This window comes from Lethenteron reissneri, chromosome 13 (genome assembly GCF_015708825.2).
Source record: "Lethenteron reissneri isolate LAM-NWPU_2019-01 chromosome 13, ASM1570882v1, whole genome shotgun sequence".
NCBI classification, from domain to species: Eukaryota; Metazoa; Chordata; class Hyperoartia; order Petromyzontiformes; family Petromyzontidae; genus Lethenteron; species Lethenteron reissneri.
The window spans coordinates 2,305,597-2,323,036 of record NC_083791.1 but is presented as its reverse complement, the minus strand read 5'-3'; the positions used below and the strand labels follow the sequence as shown (position 1 = coordinate 2,323,036).

General features: G+C 41.7%; 1 long non-coding RNA gene across 1 annotated transcript in view; it reads right to left on the bottom strand.

Moving 5' to 3' along the window:
• Positions 1-1,244: 1,244 nt before the first annotated feature.
• The window catches only part of LOC133341956 (uncharacterized), a 121,188-nt gene continuing 104,992 nt past the window's right edge, over positions 1,245-17,440 (bottom strand). The window contains exon 3 of the long non-coding RNA XR_009755078.1: positions 1,245-1,877. This is a non-coding gene — a long non-coding RNA (uncharacterized LOC133341956). The remainder of the gene's footprint in view (positions 1,878-17,440) is intronic.

Sequence of the window (17,440 nt, the reverse complement as noted above, 5' to 3'; positions counted from 1 at the left end):
ATTTCTTACAGTAGAAACAGACACTATTTTCAAGTATCGATATACTCAGCGATTTGCAGTGACATGTTTCATCACGCGATTGAATTGTTTGAGCCATGATTGGTTGCTACAATCCTGCATGCACTCTTCAATGTCCTTGTTTGCGCAACTACTTGCTCGGATGTGGGCAGAGCTGTTGCAGGGGATGATTAAGTTGCGCGGTCTCGAGAGCGATCCAGTTGCACAACTGGTGGCTCAGGTGTGGACCCGGCTCCGATCTTCTGCTGGGCAGTGATTGTTAACACCAGCATGGCAGGGCTTACAGTGTCCATAGAGGGCTCTATTTAATTCGCACGACTACTGACGGAGACCCAGAAATCCCAAACTAGTCCACATTTCGCCTTCATAAAAAAAAATGTTGCTGGAAATATTGGACAAGAAGACCCATACGATTGGAGAACAAATACGGTAGATATATTTAATTACGTGGTGGGATATTTTTTTTTACAATATTTAAATCCATTACCTATATTCAACCATAACAGCACATTGTTTTTTGCGCATCATAGTCAATTAGGGGTGTTTTATCCACGCAGCATTGCAACATCTGCCAACCCTGTCTGCGAATATGAATTAAACCCATTAAGTTACTATGTATATTTGAAACATGTCAAGTACTTTCTGAGAAGGTAATATGACAATGACTGCAATAATAATTTTTTAAACCGTTGCACATATATACGCAATGCCACAGCAAATGTGTATTGGCAATAATATTTTTCTGCAAAAGTTACGATCGTACAGGCCATGATGATTGCTATCGATGGTACTGTAACCTACAACAAACAGTTTCTAAACCTATAAATGCTGCCATGTAATGAATGTAAAAAAAATACATTGCTGAGGGAATGCGTAGACCAATAGTAGTTTTACAGCCCCATTCCATTATTTCTTTAGGTCATTATTACATTGGATTGTAGAACCTTGACTAAGCCGGCCATTAAAGGAAGTAATTCATGGCTTGATGGTCTGAACATTCACATAAAACTGCGACTTCACAGCTCACAGGATCATCTATCATTAAGCAATAAAAACGATACGCTTCTAACAATCACCCTGCACACATCTGCTTTTTCATGACAGCTGCCTGCAACAGGGAGCCGGGTTGACTATTCATCATCATTGCCCCCTGCCAAATGACATCGCTTATTCCACAGACACTCACATTAGGGACATCTACATCAAGGTTACCATTACTCCCGCCAACAACAAAATCACACCATTACCTTAGCTGTCAAATGCGCTCTCTTTGGTACTTCCTTTCCAGCAATAAATGTTTATATATTGGTGTTTCTTCAATGGGTAGGACATGAAGGAATGTGTCTTGTGTAAATCAAGTGTAAAAGGTAGAGGTGCAGCCTGAAATTTAATTCTCGGAATCAGTCTTTATTTATCCGAGAGAAATCCGATGAGCTGTGAAGCTCTTTTTCACAGATGCCCAGTAGGGGCGGGTCAGTACGTTACGACAACAAACACTTCTCACCCTTCTTATGGTGGTAGGGCCTCCACTTTGAGGGAGCTCTGGAGAGCCCTTCTAGAGGTTATTAGGCCTACTCTTTCATACTGCCCAAACATCTGAGAAGATGTGAAACAAATCAAGCATACCGCTATCTAATTACAGTCTGGAGTCATTATCCTTAACATTCTCTGAACTGTAAAATCTTTACGAGCCATAATACAATCTCACTGATCCTATACAATGTTTTTCCTCGCAAACAAGTCCAAGAGTATTCACGCTGCAATGAGCATTGGGCAGTGGTTGTCTCTTGGTTGACTTAGGCCGGTCGTGGAAACTCCAAACCAGGTAACTCTTGCAAATGAGTCCACCGCGGCCTCACCTGTTGAAACACACACACGCGCGTGCGCACGCCTCAACACCAGTCTCTCCACAAAACAAACAACTGTTGTCTCTCTATTAGACATTAAAGAGAATTTAGAAAAATTTGCAAAAGTCGGGCCCTGTGTGTGTTGGTAGCCACAGCCCAAAGGCCTCATATAAAATGCTCCATTATCAAAAGAGCTTCCAATGAAGTGGGATCCATGCTAATGACTCGAAAGGGCGAGGGAATGAGTCAACTTTCCGAACCAACGCTTGAGCTGCTCTCAATTGCGCGACGAACGAATCAGCTCGTCACGTCAACCTTAAGCTGGCAGCCATGCAAGGGCTACAGCATGAATAATGTCAAATGTATTCCCTGTGCTATTAGCGTTTATGGCATCCCTTGGTAATCTTTGTGCGGGTAGAGCGACGTGAAGTGCGGTGTCATTAGGAGGACAAAAGTGATTGCCTGCAACCCTCTCTTCATTTCAGTTCTTCCCAGCTCAGCCCTTCATTCTGATCTCAAACCACCCTTGACCACCCACACATTCTTTTTCACTCGTTTACAGTATGAGCCCTACCTAGCAGCTCGTACAATTCCACTTAATCACGTGTCATTTTGCCAGCACTTTTCACAGGCTCTGCTACATAATGGAGTTCGTGGGATCACACGAGTGATTGCACATTACAGACGAAGTGTCTTTAAATGTGGCATTGCCCGAATGGCTACGTGCTCCTGAACCATCATTTTCGTGGCATCAAACATGAACTATGATCGATCCACTGCTGGACGAAGGCCTCCCCAAGCCACCGTTCCCCTCTCATGGTCCTTCTATGTAACAACTTGCTGAGCACCTGCACACAAGCTGATGTAATTGGTCCATCATCCTCTGTAGAGGAAGCTTTTCATCCCTTGGCTGCCTTTCCATGATTATTATTGACCCATTGTCCATTTGGTTTTTTTTTCCTGCTAAAATCCACTTACGTCTCTTAATAGTTTGAATTGTGTCATTAACCTGCCAATGTTCCCTACTACCATGCGTTTCTCTTTCTGTCTCTCATTTTTATCCCAAGCACGCGCACCTCTCCTCTATAAGGTCTACGAAATGCAATTAATGTTTTGTACAGCACCATAAAGAGTGGTGCAGAGGAACATTGCTGCGTATACGAGCACCGTCTTTAACTATTATTAACAAATACTGCCTTGTAATTCAAATGTATGTAATAAGTCAATAACACCGTGCTATTTGAACTGGCAACCTTCTGATGACGAGCTGAGCGTATAACCAATACGCCACCCCACGGCATTGATTGTGTAAAGTTCACTGATATGGACAGACGCATGTTATTCGGACGATCTAAGGAAACCAATTCCAAAGTTATTTTTCCATAATTTAATTCCAATATCAAATTACATTTGTAGTGGTATTTTGGGTGGGACACCAAGGTTAACGTCTGATTTGTTTTTCTCTCTCTTCGGGCCCCATGAGATATGTAATGTATTTATCGTAGATAAGATCACACTTTAAGGTCTTGACAAAATGCCACTGCTGGCTGCAATGCCAAGACCAATGTAGGCTTGCACCAGGACGCTACACCCAGACTTCCAGCCAAGTGAAACATAATCCCCTTCTACTGGTTAAACAATTCCGGTCGAGGGGATAACTTTGGGGAGAGCTAATGTCTCACAACCGGAAGATTACAAGTTAAAACCCTGGCATCACATTGGGGTTGATGCAGCCCATAGCGTTGATACAATCACTTGGACTGTATGTTCTTGGTTCTTTCGGTAAAGTCACGTAGAAGGGAAACAATAAAATAATAAAAATTAAACATAATATAATAAAATTTTCACGACGTTTCGGCCACAACACAAGCAGCCGTCCTCACGTAAAGAAACAGAGCTGTTGGAAAGACAGCGTCCCAATGAACGCTGCTAAGCTTGGCAGCGCATTTTTAAGCTGGTTGGGAGGGGCAGAGCGCCTTGACAAATGAGTTTACATATCAACAGAGAAATTTAGCATATTGACGCTAAAGAACTGCAATTACCACTACTAACATACAATAAACCGATGTGCAAAAATCTAAATATAAACCACATCAATTTAATCAATGTACTCAATATACTTTCCAATAAGTTGAGCTATTCACATTAAGTAACTGAGTATACACTACACTATATAATGACTACCATATAGTGAACCTATAAAAAGCTAAAATATAAACTACATCAATATAATCAACATACTCAATAAATTGTAATTATTTTATTATTTCCCTTCTACGTGACTTTACCGAAAGAACCAAGAATATGAATCCCTGCAGTTACGAACGCTTTAAATCGACACTTGGACTGTGTTGCCAAATTAACGTTGGTTGTCTTATGGCGTGAATGGCCACCGGAAGACACGGGTGTGGAATTTCAACCACTGGCTCAATGGAGTACCGACGCCTGTTTCATTGGGGAGAAGTTATTTTGTCTATCACTTGACATGAACTCTTCGAGACAGCATAGTACATTCCCAGCAGCGTCTTTGATGTTAACATATTACACGTGAAACACACTCGTACATCCACATTCGGTGACAACCTGTTGTCTATCATCTGTATAACATAAATAACTCGCTGTTTGTACGTTTTACGAATACAAATGATCACGTTATTGTCGTCAGGCTGAACGGTGCTGCCGTCGATCATTTGACTCATGAGGGAAGGACGTCAGTTCTAATGCTATCCAGGGTTTTTCTCAGCAGACCATCATCTCTCTGAGATCAATACAGTGTGGGAAGGCGACAGTGGAAGGCCGAATTATTTCAGAAAATGGGGACTATCCACCACTGCCTTAAGTGATCCCAACAGGGAAAAAGCACAGGCCAATGCTTACTTGAGCAGGGAGAGTTAATGATGACGTCACCCTGCTGCTGCTCTATATAAGAACGGGAGACACAGCAGAGCCTCACCATTCTGGCGAATTGCCCGATGATGCTGGATGCAATTACCAGCGAAACGTCGTACTCAAATTGTAAATGTTGTGGCTTCAACACACCGGTGGGCTAAAGCAGTGAACTATTTGTCTTTGTCAACGTGACACATTTTTACTGATTGGCCGTGTCGGGTGGTGGAGGGTTACGACACATTTATAAATAACGCGATCTAAACCCAAAAACGTTGATTATGAATAACATTGGTCGCGAAAGCCTACGTGTTAAAAAGGAGACACGTTGAGTTATCACATTGCGTCTCTGACACCGCCACGACTAACTTCGAGACTCACGGCAGTATTTAACGCCTCGCAACGTTCGCCCAGTACACGAGGTAATGTAACTCAGCGCAGTTCGCCAGGACTTTAATAGCATTGCCCCCTTCGAGTGTATAATGACTTTTCATTCTGTCCATTCACTGTTTAATAAATGTATCAAGGCTCATGGTCATACTTTGCGCATCATTTCTCAAAAGTGTATTACCCAAACCCATCCTTTGACTTTTCACATTTCAATGTTTGATCTCTTTTGTGGGTTTTTTTCTTCACCCCGATCTAAGCATAGCATCTGAATGTTCCAGAAAGTCTACCTTCAAACCATTTGCAGTTACCTTTTTCATGTCGGTCCATGCACCGTTAAAGCTCCATCAAAGGCAAGCTTCTTGACTGGTATTTTATCCCATTATGAATAATTTCTGAGAATTTTCCACACTTTGTTTGGCACCAAATCCTGAAGTTGTAACAATACTACGCGTGCAAGTGCTGACTGGATTGCCGCGACGCAAGATGGCGAGTGGTGGTGGTGGCTTGGGGAGGCCTTCAACCAGCAGTGGATTGACCATGGCTGATGATGACAATGACGAGCGTTGGAGCAAAATTTGGCGGGCCTGAGGCAGTGGATACGAATTCCTCATTCCTATGGCATAAGCCATTTTATTTTTTAATTAAATATTCGAGTCAGGATTGTGGTTACAAGCAGCGACTGGAGCATAACATTTGTGAATGAGTGTAATGTTGTGCAGATGGAGATGTGAGGGAAGAGAGAATAAGTGCTGGGGATTCAAAGCATATTATCTATTTTACTGGGTAAGGCCCACTGAGCTGTATAGTTATTTTTCAGAAATGACCTTGGGCACAAATGATAGCTCAACGAAGTGGCTTATCGTGTGTAAATGTATAGCAGCCAAATACTCTAAACACACGTTTCTAAATGTGGAGGGAAAACCCGGAGGACCCGGAGAAAAATCCACATGGTCACGGGGAGAACGTGCACACTCCAAATATACAGCTGGCATCAGGGTCGGGATCGAACACCACTACCTCCTGTATGCCAGGCGAGGTAGTGAACATCTCGCCACCGTGGCGAGGTTTCCTCCAAGATTTCGCACGCCCTGCCACTTGTGTCAGAATTTAGGAGGTGCGCGCTCAAACTGGAGCCTTTCGTGACAGGAGCACTTGCTTGGCAATGAGGATAACTTTTGTTTTGGAAACATTTAGTGAGAGCAAGTTCGAACCAATTCAATAGATCAAATCATAGAACAGGATGCAAGATACCATAGGGTTAGAAGTGAAATTTACCTAAACCACGTATAGATAAATGCATAAGATAGTTCCGGTATTTGTAAAGGGACTTTAAACCCAACATGAAAGCCCCTTTTAAAAAATAAATCCCAAATCTCAATGCACTTTCTGTCATTAAAAAGGAAAAACACAATGAGAAAATTATAAATGTGTGACTGTGTAATAGGATTGAACATAAATAATGGACAAAAAAAATACTTTGTTTTATTTTTCCAATCGTTTTACACTTAAGGCGAAATCTACACCTAACATTTTAAACTCCTGCTTTGTTGAGTTATTAGTATAATTAAAAAACACTCCCCCTTTGCCCATCCAATGATGTTCGAAGGCCAATCCACACCGAATCAATTATGGGGCTTGTTTTGACTATACTTCACCATGCTGGTCAGTGTGGGTTGGTGAAGGGCAGGGGGAGTACAAGACTGGTTCGCATATCACCAGCCACTGATGTTAGCCGTGGAGAGGAATCAACGTCAGGTAACTTGATTCCTCGCGCTGTAGGTAAAGCACTGCACCACCTCTTCCCACACTCACTTTTTTTTTCTCTCCATATTTCTGCAAATGCAGCAATAGTACCATTTCACACCTCATGTTTCGACAAAACCTTTTGTTATTAGGAATGTAATGTGACAATAGCTTCTAATACATCATGTTCCTGGTTTTGGCTATAGTCATTTTTTAAGGTTCATGAAATATACATGTGTAGGCAGCTTCTGCAAGGTTTCCTGATAAATCTTCATGGATGAGGGATGAAAGGTCTCCAAACTCTGACCAAAAAGCTCCATCTATCTTTCATTGGCCATAACCATTTGTGCTGCTCACCTCATTAAACTTTCAGGATGATGGATCATATGCTAAACATTTTTTAAGCAACCGATGCCATTTTTGCTATAAAAAAAACTACACGAAAACCTGACATTCCCAACGTCAGTTTTATCATTGTTTACATTTATCATTGCAGGAATCTCTACCAGCACCTTTTACAGTTGAAGGTAATTGTATTAGGCAATGAAAAATATGAGGCACCATCGTATTATATGCGCTATGCCACTTCATTTAAGGACTGATATTTAAGTAATTTCTATGTGACTAAAGCGATCCTCGGAACTTACAAGGATAATGTTCATTTACAGGGCACCTAAATACCTCGGGATCTCAAAACATATTATGCCCTGCTGCTGTCTAGCCAAAGCCAAATTGATCCCCCCCCCCAATGACATCTGTCCCTATGCGACTATAGGTGTATACAGCACTGGTGTGTGCATTAGTTTGTTTGGTAGGGGGGCAATATTGCGATGTGGCTTGTCAAATTGAAGCAAATTGTGATCAAACTTTTTTAAATAAAATTTTGGACCATGACACGGTCTACTCTTTTTAAAAAAAAATTCAGAGGATCTTTAAAATCCATTGTGAAAAAGATAGTGGGCGGTTTTTTTTCATGGTTGATACACCTGCAGTGTTATTAGCCAGTGCGGACACTGGGCACGAACTGCTCTGCCGTGCCACTGCCCAAGTGCCATTGATTCGGGATATAGGGCATAACCATTCCAGTGACTTTAAAACCAGTACTACTATCTTCAGGAACCATTTCCCAACAAGGTGATGCACTGACCTCTGACAGTTTAAAATATCATTCTAATATATATATGTACCAGGAAGATAAAAGTGAAAAGTATTATTTTTTGTTTATTTCCAATGCTCTCATCAATAGATTAATAAGATTCATTGCACATTTCACTCCACACATCACAGGTGTATCCTTCGTTAGTGAAATGTATTAATCACCATCACTCAAGATCAACTGCCATCTCTCCTGCTGGCCATCAAATATTTGTTTTGAATAGTATGACTTTAATGTTCTTATTACATCCCAACAAACCAATCATCTTCCTTTCAATGAACTATCTACGAAAACAGAGCCAAAGGCCAGACTTGAAGCTTTCGTGACTGCAAGGAATCATATTCTTAGGTGTTTTCGGTAAAGTCACGTAGGTAAAACATCAAAATTAATAAAATAATAAAATTAAAATAAAGATCACGACGTTCCGGAGGCAACACAAGTCTCCGTCATCAGGTGGGACAGTCACAGCCAGATCAGCTGCATCAAGTGAGGCAATGATTCAAGATGTAAGATGTAATTATTATTATTTTTATTTTATTATTTTATTAATTTTGATGTTTTTGATGTTTTACCTACGTGACTTTACCGAAAACAGCTAAGAATATAGAGCCAAAGGCCATTAAGGACTGAATGAGAAGCGTTGATGATCACATTACATGGCTGAATGGTATGTCTTACCATATCCACTAGTTAGCACGGTTGAATAAGAACGGCACAAAATAAGTTCTGCATACATTGCATGAGGGAGTGCGTTTTAATGGGCCTTTGGCTGATTAAAACAATAAATGCACCAGATTGGAGGAGGAAGATCCAGTGGAGGATCCAAGCAGGAGGCGATGGGGGCTAAAGCCCATACTCCCCCTACGGGAAGATGTAAACTATGGTGGTGGAGAGGACGATTGTGGTATCGTATGGACAGCAAGAACCAATTATAGCAAGACTTTCTGGAGATGGGTAAAAAAAGCTAGTCTGCAACCCATACTTTAAAGACAGAAACCAATACCTCTTTTTCCACTCACGCTTCTGAGCGAGATGTTAAATACCTCGCCTCGTATACAGGAGTTCGTGGGGTTGATCCTGACCCTACCGCCTGTATACTTGGAGTTTGCACGTCCTCCCCGTGGCCGCGTGGATTTTTCTCTGCCTCCTCCGTGTTTTCTCCCCACATTTCGAAACATGAATTTAGAGTATTTGGCTGCTCTACATTCCCACATGATAGCTCGCTTCGTAGAGCTATCATTTGTGACCAGGTCGCTTCTAAAAACAGCTATACAACTCATTCAGCCTTATCTGGTTAAATATTTTTTGTTCTATATAGTTTTAGTTTTCGAGCCATGACACTTACATCGCATGAAATTCGTGACATTAAAGACGCACGTGGATGATGCAACAATGCTGTGCTTGGGTTGTTCTGCCTGACGTCACGTGCGTTGCATACGCCCCTCCCCCGATCCAAACTCAGATGACTTGCGAGGCCAGCGTGGAGCGGCTCGGGGAAAATCTCGGTTGAAAACCACTTGTCCCGTGCTGGCCCAGCTCGGATGTGCAAACGGAAAAAGGGTACAAAGTGATTTCGATAAGTAGCTAGGTGTGGCAGGGAAACCCCGGACAAACTGTTGACGCTTGGTAAAGTACAAAGGGGGGGGGGGGACAGGTGTACAGAGAATAAGACGGACAGCATAATTTGATTAGAAACTTCAAAATCATGCAAAGCATCACATTTTTAATGGTCAATCTACTCCGAAGTCACAATCTTCTGCCTTCAGCATATATTGCTCTTGAAAGGCCCATTGCCCAAAACATTAGCCTCTCTCTAGATTTTCCATATGCAGGGTCGTGTGTTAACGACAATGATGAGGTATTTTCATCCAGGGCTTCTCGCAGGAGGCAACTTTGCATCAAGGCAATTGCCAAAAACTATGGCCCCATTTCCCTAAATGTATATTTTGACAGTTCAATTATCACTTTGCACATGAATTGCACGATTTCATATGGAATGCATCTGCCAGGACAGAAAATCCCTTTGCGTCAAATTTATTCAGGTTTTTTTATCGTCATGTAAAAACATACGTCATTAACCCATGTTGCTGGGGTGATAATTTCCTCCATTAATTTGTTATTTAACTCATGTTTAATATATAATACGAATAAGTAATCAAAGCTATCTACTTATTAATGTTAATTGGATTACATACTGGGAACACGGTAATATGGTACCTGGCTGTGCTTCTCTTGGCAGAGTGAATGTTCGGCTGCAATGATACATGGCGACTGGGTGGCCATGGTTTCAGTACATCCGTAATGAGGGGGCGGGGGTTGACCATACTTCACACTGAAGGGAGAGCACATTCTGTCTCGCCTCTCGCTGAGTAAGCCGACTTGCTATGGGTGCCTCAAGCCTCGAGGGCACTTGGGCCAATTCACTGCATCACAACAGCACTCCCGCTGAACACGACACACGCTACCAAGACAAGAATTGATCAACACGTCCCTCGCAAGAAGGGATGGTGGCCGGTGGTCGAGATGTTACTAATGTAGTGGCAGCAAAAGGGGAGAACGCCCTGGGAGATGGAGCGATTACATCAACTCATTTCCCCATCGCGGATTTGACCAGTCACGGCTAATGCATTGAGGCACAGTTCGCCGATCGCACTCCCGTGGCTCGACCATTTGCGTTGACCGCGAGATTTCTGTACGCATCGTAATTCATAGCTGTGAACACCTTATCAGTGCCCTACCTTATTACAGACAAATTCAGACCTTATTGGTCACCTTGTGACCCTTATAAATCTCAACATTCATCCTACAAAGTCCCATCACAAGAAGAGAAACTAAAAAATATATATATAGAAAAAATTTTAAACTCAATTTCCGTGTACAAGAATTTGTGTAAACCGATGGGTTGACAGGTATGTTGTAACTGCTCGCGATGATGCTGCTTCCGTAGAAGAGCACACACGGTACCATCTCCACCTCGTCTCCCACGCACCCCATCGCGAGCCCCAGCGTCGAGTGATTGTCCTTACTTTATTAGTGCCCATATTGTTTTAATTTGCAATTATTGTTTTTGCAATGGTAAAATAATCAACATTCATAATCATCTATTGTAAAAGCTTTTTTGACTGCGTAATTGAAAACGAATTTCTTTAAAACTGTTTTTTTGTGGTGAGTTTGTTGTCCTCCCACACCTCAGATTAGCATGGTTGGCTACGTACGGTGCGAAAGAAGTTCAACATATATACATCACATGCAGATACTAGTCACGTCTGTTGCATCGCAAAGTTGTAAGAGATGGCCACGGCTTGAGCCAGATTGATAATGGATTATGACTTTGGTACTTAGTACCGGCTGTCCTGACACAATCAGCAGCATAGCTACACAGCACGGCTGTGCTTCTGAGACATCAGACACACAGCAGTGGTGTATACAATCCCTGCTCTTCATGATGGGCATAAATCGTTGTGTCTTTACCACCGCAGTTTCAACACTCCCATAAAGAGGCCATTTTCAAAGCCACGTGCCCAGACGTGACGCGTCCGACATCCTAATTAAGATATTCCAAAATGGGAAGACTGTGATGCACTTGTTAATTCTAACAAAATATTGCATGCACCATTGATGTATTTTTGTTGTCAGGAACAATAGTTTACAGATGTTTTACCTGCCAGCACACAAGAGAGCCTTCAAGAATAGATTACACCTTAATATATGAGCTTAAAAACATAGTCAAACTGGTCACTTTGGCAAAAGTTTCAGCCACATGCATAAAACATTTCCTGCAATTTCTTATCCCTTAAATGCATTTTTTTTTTACGAAAAGATGTTTTATTTTTAAAATCTCAAAAACACTCCAGAATTGTGTGCAACCTTCTCTCACGCACTGCCTTAAGCGGTATTATTTGTAACTGAAACATAGGGGTGATCAAAAGCAAGAATCTACAATGTAACTTTTGACCCAAGGCTTGGGGTAAAATTCCACATTCATCCGCTGCCACTATAACATTGCGCAACGGCGCAATATTATTAACTTCGTAAATGTAATTGCCTTTAGCGGCGTGATCACATTCCTTTCTAAAAAAACTTTCTTAACACCACTGTGTTGTGAAAAATGAACATCCTATATCCCATACGTTATTCTAATGGTTGCGGTTGACAATTTGTATGATGTACTACCTATTACATAAAATAAAATGTCCACCTTTAAACAATATGAATAACATGCGATTGGTATTTTTTATTTTTTTAAGCAGGTAATAAAGGAAACATGATCGCTTTTGCTGGGAATTTAAAATTCCTGCACTGCGCCAGTCATTTTTTTTTTATCTCGGATGATTATTTATATGGAAAATACCATGACATTTTACATCTTGTATAGAAAACACAAAACGAAGGATGGAGGAAGGATTAATATTTAATGAAACATTGAGAACATTGAGGAAATCTTCCATGCCAAGACTCCCAATGAACAAAGACCTCCACGTGAGATATGTCAGCAATTTTATTTAGTTACGTTCAAAATACATTCACATCATTTATTTAAGTCACTTTCTTATCAATTTTTTAATGCCTGCAGAAATAAAATGCAAATTTCATCAGATGCAACCACGTAGTGTTAAAATAAGCCTTTATAATTAAATGTAAGATTAAATATAATTTATTTAGTTGTTGACTGGTTGGTGTTATTCTTTACCAATGCCATGTATTATTTATGAAAAAATACTCTAAAATATGTATTGTTAAAGTAATTTTTAAATGAGTGATATTTATAATCTTATTTTATTTTACCAGGCCAGAGCCTACTAATACATGCACTCATCCTCCAATTAGCATGGTTGGCTATGTATGGTGCGAAAGAAGTTTAACATCCAGTTTATTTACAAGGCTATTACTTACATTATTTTAATACAAGTAATGTATCCATTTGGATCCTACATATGCATTTATCTTTCATACCAAATTCAAGCAATTTAACCTAAGATGCAATCCAACAGCCAGATATAAATGTGTGTAGACTTGAAATAAATAATATTTTCTATTCACAAAAAGGTGTCTTTAACAGCAATACATAACTGTAATCGCAACAGAGGCACCACCAATTTTTGCTTCATAAAAACACAGGGGAAAAGGGCATGTTTTAATCCAGAAAATATGTTTTTTTTACAAGCATCTCATTTAAATACAGGATACACGCGGTCCTCGACTTAAGTGCGGTTCGATTTGCACCGTTCCGCGCCAATTAACCGTGTTTTTACGGACCCACGCCGACGGCACGAGACGAACTCAGGCGCCGGTTCTGCGTACAGACAGCACACGGCACGGTGCGACGCACGTTCAGGCTGCCTCCCGACGCAGCGCTCCGATGCTGACGCTCTTTGCATTACTGAGTTGATTGCCAAGCGTGTTTGATTCATTTCATCCTTAAACATGGCTGATGAAAGGAAAGGTCAGTGCTCTAATCATGGCGTTGAACAAAAAAATATAGCAGAAAAGGCCATAAATGTATTCAGTCGGAATAAGCCGAGAATAAAGAAGAATCAAGGTTAGAACTTTCTAAACATTATTGTACTTTATATATCAACCAATCTTTATTTGATATGCCAATCTCGCATTTAAGTTGACATCAGTGCACATTACAGCAGAACGGGAATGGTACAGGGGGCAGAAAGCAACCAGGAATGAGACAAGAAACTCGCCACGACCTCAGCGGCTAACGCAGACTGAGAACAGTAAAATGCAACTGCGCGCAAAAAATAAGTACAACCGTGCGCAACGAATTGCGTAAGAAAGGTAAGTAGTAAATAGAAATTAATAAACGGAAAGTAAAGAGAGAGTTTCTTTACTCTTAGGTTTTTTCGGTAAAGTCACGTAGGTAAAAAAAAAATAGTAATAAAAAATAATAACACTGGTTTAAAGCTTTCGTGACTGCAGGGATTCATCTTCTTGGTTCTTTCGGTAAAGTCACGTAGAAGGGAAGTAATAAAATAATAAAAATAAAACATAATAAAATAAAATAATTCTCACGACGTTTCGGCCACAACGCAAGCAGCCGTCCTCAGGTGAAGAATGAGACACTACCAAACTAGGAGCTTATATATAAGCTGCGTTGGAGGTGGAAGCGCGCCTTAACAAAAAAAATGTGCATATGAAGAGGAATTTAGCATATTCATGAAAATGCGTAGGCGTTGGGCGGGGGGGTTTCAAAGTCATATTATGCCCATGCATTATGCAGGATCAACAGCACCAAGGGGGGGAGCAGGGATTAGCAGTAACAAAGGAAAGGAATGTTAATGATATGTAGCTGCAGTTACTCAACAACCACGTAGAAAACTAAAGTATAAACTACATAAAAAACTAAAGTATAAACTGCATAGCACCATCAGTATACTTACTATACTCTACAATAAGCTGAGTTACTAACAGCAAGTAATACATTACAATTCTACGTCGTAAAAATTCTATAATATGCTTCCATCTAAACTTTATTATCTTACATCACACGAGCATATACCGTACTATATACTGCCATAGATAAACCCAACATTAAATTATATACTGTATTGCTGTAAACCAACCTATACCTTTTACATTTGATTATAATACTATGTATTATTCTACCCACCCTAATGTGTATCGAAATGGTTTATTACGTCCTTCCAATGATTGCTAAGCCAGAATCCATCTTCTCGGTTAAAATTGTCTCTGTGTTTGTATATGTGGATCGCCTCATGAACGAATCTCTCATGATAGCCAGATGGCTTGCAGAAAACCTCTGTCTTGGAAAAGTCAATATCATGTGAGCCCACTGAGTTGTAACAGTGATCTGCCACGGCTGAGGTGTTTGTCCTACCGTGTTTCAGGTCAGCTTTATGTTCACGGATGCGGTCCGAGACATGTCGTTTGGTTTCCCCAATGTAACTGCTACCACAGAGGCAACTTAGTTTGTAGACGCCAGGGTACTGTATGTCTGGAACCACATCTTTTACAGACGGTACCAGATCACGGATTTTATGTACTGTGTTGAATCGGACCTGGATCTTGTGTTTAATCAGGATTTTGGAGATCTTTTTTGTGACCCCAGCAATGTAGGGTAAGGTGATGGTCTTGAAAGGCTCCTCAACAGGATCCTTCTTGATGGTTGGAGTGATGGCTTTGCGGATTGTGTAGTCGGAGTAACCATTAGCCTTAAGAGCTTGGCGTACGTGTTTGAGTTCACTGGCAATGTGTTCATGGTCGGAGATGCATTGGGCTCTATGATATAGAGTCTTGATGAGGGAATTCTTCTGGGATGGATGGTGGTGGGAATCCGGTTTTAGATAAGCATCCGTATGGGTGGCTTTCCTGTAGACAGAGTGGCTCATTGAACCATCAGGTCTCCTTTTGATTAGGACATTCAAAAAGGGTAGCTTGCCATCTTTTTCGACTTCCATGGTGAATCTGATGGCTGGGTGTATGGAGTTGATGTGGTCGAGAAATTGGTCTAGAGCAGCACGGCCATGTGGCCAGATGACAAAAGTGTCGTCTACGTACCTCTTCCATAAGGTCGGGCGTAGAGTGGCAGTCTGGATGGCGTCCGTCTCAAATTGTTTTCCATGAAGATGTTGGCTACAACCGGAGATAAGGGGGAGCCCATTGGGGTGCCCTCAGTTTGCTTGTAGAAAGTTTCATTCCAGGTGAAGTATGTATTGGTTAAGCAGTGTCTCACCAGGGGGGGGTACCCCAGCATTCAGTCCATGATGAACCAAGTCTTCAATGATTGCGATGGTGTCCGGTACAGGAACCTTGGTGAATAAGGAAACCACATCAAAACTGACAAGCAGGTCGTCTGGGGACAGGGCAATCCGCTTGATTGTCGATACCAGGTCAGTAGAGTTTAGTACTGCAGAGGTGGTTTTTCCAGTGAAAGGCCGTAGGATTTCAGACAAAGGCAATGCCACTGTCATCATGGACAAAATAGAATACAACAACAAAATTCAGGAACTACTCAACGATGGCAGCTATACAAAAATAAAAAGAGACCCCACCAACAGCCTCGTCACTAAAACCAACAAAATCATTTCTGATTCAACCGCATTATTTGATCAGACCAAACAGTTCTCGTTGAAACCTTCTGCAGCCAGGCCACCAAGATTATACGGCTTGCCAAAGATACATAAAGAAGATACACCTCTTCGTCCCATTGTCTCTACTATCAACTCCCCCACCTATAAATTGGCTCGTTTTTTGTCTGAAATCCTACGGCCTTTCACTGGAAAAAACACCTCTGCGGTACTAAACTCTACTGACCTGGTATCGACAATCAAGGGGATTGCCCTGTCCCCAGACGACCTGCTTGTCAGTTTTGATGTGGTTTCCTTATTCACCAAGGTTCCTGTACCGGACACCATCGCAATCATTGAAGACTTGGTTCATCATGGACTGAATGCTGGGGTACCCCCCCTGGTGAGACACTGCTTAACCAATACATACTTCACCTGGAATGAAACTTTCTACAAGCAAACTGAGGGCACCCCAATGGGCTCCCCCCTATCTCCGGTTGTAGCCAACATCTTCATGGAAAAATTTGAGACGGACGCCATCCAGACTGCCACTCTACGCCAGACCTTATGGAAGAGGTACGTAGACGACACTTTTGTCATCTGGCCACATGGCCGTGCTGCTCTAGACCAATTTCTCGACCACATCAACTCCATACACCCAGCCATCAGATTCACCATGGAAGTCGAAAAAGATGGAAAGCTACCCTTTTTGGATGTCCTAATCAAAAGGAGACCTGATGGTTCAATGAGCCACTCTGTCTACAGGAAAGCCACCCATACGGATGCTTATCTAAAACCGGATTCCCACCACCATCCATCCCAGAAGAATTCCCTCATCAAGACTCTATATCATAGAGCCCAATGCATCTCCGACCATGAACACATTGCCAGTGAACTCAAACACGTACGCCAAGCTCTTAAGGCTAATGGTTACTCCGACTACACAATCCGCAAAGCCATCACTCCAACCATCAAGAAGGATCCTGTTGAGGAGCCTTTCAAGACCATCACCTTACCCTACATTGCTGGGGTCACAAAAAAGATCTCCAAAATCCTGATTAAACACAAGATCCAGGTCCGATTCAACACAGTACATAAAATCCGTGATCTGGTACCGTCTGTAAAAGATGTGGTTCCAGACATACAGTACCCTGGCGTCTACAAACTAAGTTGCCTCTGTGGTAGAAGTTACATTGGGGAAACCAAACGACATGTCTCGGACCGCATCCGTGAACATAAAGCTGACCTGAAACACGGTAGGACAAACACCTCAGCCGTGGCAGATCACTGTTACAACTCAGTGGGCTCACATGATATTGACTTTTCCAAGACAGAGGTTCTCTGCAAGCCATCTGGCTATCATG